This window comes from Lethenteron reissneri, chromosome 4, assembly GCF_015708825.2.
Source record: "Lethenteron reissneri isolate LAM-NWPU_2019-01 chromosome 4, ASM1570882v1, whole genome shotgun sequence".
NCBI classification, from domain to species: Eukaryota; Metazoa; Chordata; class Hyperoartia; order Petromyzontiformes; family Petromyzontidae; genus Lethenteron; species Lethenteron reissneri.
The window spans coordinates 11,428,659-11,432,824 of NC_083782.1; positions in this window are offsets into that span (position 1 = coordinate 11,428,659).

Here is a 4,166-nt window from a genome sequence, read left to right on the forward strand (position 1 = left end):
TCTTGTGTAGGTGGCGCGCGCTCTGACCGTAAGGAAACGCAAACCTATGACACCAAAGACGAGCTATGTATGACCCATTGACCCCAGCTGGCTGGATTGTCTGGGTCTTGCCTAATAAAACTAGTGTGTAGCTACTGTCGAAATTGGCACGCTGGCTTGGCACAACGATTTGGCAGGCATGCTAGTGAGCACGTCACCCCTACTCGCACGTGACCGCGGTGGTGCCCACCAAACAAACGTCCACATTGTGGAGGACGGCCTCTTCTGGTGCTGGCTAAAAGGTGGAATGCCAAGGTTGACTCAACTCGGTCGAATGGTCGGAAGATGTCGACATCGACCTGCAACGGTAAACGCTATAAAGACCTACGGCGGAAAAAAAAATGTTGGCAACCTCACAGCTAAATTTAAGCAATCACCTAATAACACAGTGGTGCAATGGTTCTCACACTGCACTATGACCAAGTAACCTCATTCAATTCCAGGTCATAGTTGACATTAGAGACGTTTGATATCAAACTGGTCTGGTAACCCCACCCTCCACCCACCCACCCCCAAAATCCTTTAATAAACTGGCTCTGGCCAGCATGCTGAAGTATGGTCAAATAACCCCCATGACCGACAGACTGAGAAGAATGGTAAATTACTATTAAAAAAATCTGGTGGGTTGTCCTGCATAATTTGTATTTGTCTGCATCGGTTTTTTTTTTTGCACTGTGTTGTTGTTACTGGAAATACCCCTTAAATAATAAGTTCACTCATTCAAAGTGACTGAGCGATGAAATATAAAGCCTAATGTGGCCACAGGTCATTCATGCAATGCAGGTTAAGATTGTAGTTTCAAATGAATTTCACTCCATCCACAGGCTGGGCTTCAACCCGGCCAGCAAAATATATTTTTCTGCCCAAAAAAAAATCTGACCTCGGTTCATCTCACTGAGGTATGTCCCCCACGCGTGGCGTGTAAACAGTGTGGGCTATGTTGTCCTTCCCCCCGCACCTCCAATGAGCACTGCTGTCAACGTACGATGTTGAAAGAGGTTCACATACACATACGTACGTTACGGAGGTTTCCCTGGCAGACTGGATGCGATGTTCTTGTGGTCCTTGAGGTCCTGGTGGAAACTGGTTGGGATTTGGACACCGGGTGATGTACGACGACCTGTTTGTCGCCAAAACTGCCCCCTCGGTCCCCGTCTGCGGCGCCCCACTCTGCCCTGCCAAACCATGCAGTGGCGACATTCGTTAACGGAAGGAGGGCAAGCAGGTCTGGTATTTGGAGAAAACAAAAAAATATTGAAAACTAACGAGTTTTGTATTTTACCAGGTAAGCCCACTGAGCTATAGAGGTCTTTTTCAGAAGCGACCTGGATAGAAATTATAGTGCAAAGCAGTGGCTTATCGGCGTGGAATTTATAGCAGTCAAATACTCTAAATAGCATGTTGATCCGGAGATAAATTCATTACAACCATTGGGGAGAGACAGCAAACTCCAAATATACAGGAGTCAGGGGTCTGATCGAACCCACCACCTGTATTTAATGTGGCGCTGCACTCTGATGTTGTAGGAGAAAAATGTGTTTAAAGTCTATTTAATTAGTAGAACGTGTTGTCTATATTTATTTAAAGTTGCGCATTTTGATGTGACGTCACATTTCTCAAATTCCCCCCCTCCCACGTCGTCACAAATGTCTGACAGCCCCTCCCACCCCCTTAGGTGCGTGACGTCATTTATGGACGGTCCCGAACGTGGTTTTCGAGCGGTCCAAAACGATTCACCAAGCAAATGCTGTCAGTTACACAATAAACAATTAAATTATGACAGGAACCATGAATATTATGCAGTTTTATAATCAATTACAATTGCTCCAAAAAAAACATTAGCAAAGTAGATTTGAAGCTTTCGTGACTGCAAGGATTCATACTCTTAGGTTTTTTCGGTAAAGTCACGTAGGAAAAAATAAAATATAGAAATTATAATAGAAATGAAATAATAAATTATCATTTCTATTATTTTTATTTTTACCTACGTGACTTTACCGAAAAAAAACTAAGAGTATTTGCAAAGTAATTATGTATGATAATAGCTATGTATGTACAATTCTAACTACACATTCATAATGGATTTTTTTTTTGGAGGAGGGATTTGGCCACGTAATTATCTGTCAAAAAGTGTTGCCGTTAAGACCCTCCACCACCCGATATAGGGGCCGTCATAATGACGTCACGCACCTAGGGGGGGGGGGCAGACATTTGTGACGATTGTGTGACGAGGGGGGGGTGAGAAATGTGACGTCACATCAAAATGCGCAACTTTAAATAAATATAGACAACACGTTCTACTTAATTAAATAGACTTTTTAATACATGTTTTCTCCTACAACATCAGAGTGCAGCGCCACATTAAATACGCACTACAATGACAATAGTTTTAAAGCGATTTGAAGCATGTTTTTTGGGGGGGGGGCAGAGCTTTGTGACGTCATTTGAGAGGGGGGGGTCTGACTTTGTGACGCCGGTGTGACGAAGTGGGGGGGGGGGGGTCAAAAATCCTACAAAATCGCGTGACGTCACTTATGGACGGCCCCATAGCCGAACAAGTTCAAATGTCACGTGCTGTACGCGCGTTTAAAACCGAGCTACACTGCAATCAATCCGAGTCGGTTACATCGCAACAAGTTTAGTGTGGAAATGAAACATTTAGGGGCAACGGTGATGTACAATCGCGACATGTCTTTGCCGAAGGAGTCGTTACGATTATCGCGATTATCGCGATTATCAGCGATAATCACCGCGATGAAGCCAAAAACACAAAACATTGGCACTGTCCGGCTGGACACAGCCTTCGACACGGCGGGCGCACGAAACAAAAACGAAAAAAAAAACACTCGACGACGTTTCGGCCCACGGGTCCTTCATCAGGCGCGCGACAACAAAACAACAACCACAACCACAACAAAACCCTCCGCGGCCTCTCTCCGCCGCCTCACCTGAGGGAAGAAAACGAACGCGAAGCTGGTCCCCATAAACTCCTGGGGGTGGGGGGTCCCCTTCAATCCGGGGTCCCCGCCGCTGATCCCCGTAGGGGGTAAGCGGTGACACGGGGGGGGGGGGGGGGGGGTTCGCGGAGCCCCCCGAAGATGTTCGCGAGAGGCAGAGGCGGGAGTTGCTGGGCCAAGTTTCTGGTCACGTGTGCAGGTTGTGGGGGATGAGGGGAGGGGGCAACTCGGCCAGGTGTCGGTGGAGGGCGGGAACTTTACGGTGTGTGGGGGGCGGGGCATGTCGTCGCAAATGTGGGCGTGGTCTCGCGGGCAGGTGTGCGTTGATTGGTTAATGCAAAGGGACGGGGCGGGGCGAAATGCGTGGGTGGTGGCATGTGATAGATATGGGCGTGGTCTCGCGGGGTAGGTGTGCGTTGATTGGTTAATGCAAAGGGCGGGGCGGGGCGAAACGCGTGGGTGGTGGCATGTGACAGATGTGGGCGTGGTCTCGCGGGGTAGGTGTGCGTTGATTGGTTAATGCAAAGGGACGGGGCGGGGCGAAACGCGTGGGTGGGTGGTGGCATGTGATAAATGTGGGCGTGGTCTCGCGGGCAGGTGTGCGTTGATTGGTTAACGCAAAGGGGAGGGGCGGGGCGAAACGCGTGGGTGGTGGCATGTGATAAATGTGGGCGTGGTCTCGCGGGCAGGTGTGCGTCGATTGGTTAACGCAAGGGGCGGGGTCAAACGCGAGGGTGGGTGGGGCATGTGACAAATGTGGGCGTGGTCTCGCGGGCAGGTGTGCGTCGATTGGTTAACGCAAGGGAGGAGGGGTCTAAATGTAAGGGTGGGTGGGGCATGTGCCGAATATGGGCGTGGACTAGAGGGGGAGGTGTGCGTTGATTGGTTGACACAAGGGGGGCTGGGTCAAACGCGAGAGTAGGAGGAGCCTGTGTGTGGGGTGGGGTCTGTTGCAATATGGGCGTGGTCTCGTACAGGTATTCATACTCTTAGGTTTTTTCGGTAAAGTCACGTAGGTAAAACATCAAAATTAATATAATATAATATTTTATTTTTATTAATTTTGATGTTTTACCTACGTGACTTTACCGAAAAAACCTAAGAATATGAATCCTTGCAGTCACGAAAGCTTCAAATCTAGAATCTCGTACAGGTGTTTACCTGGCCCCC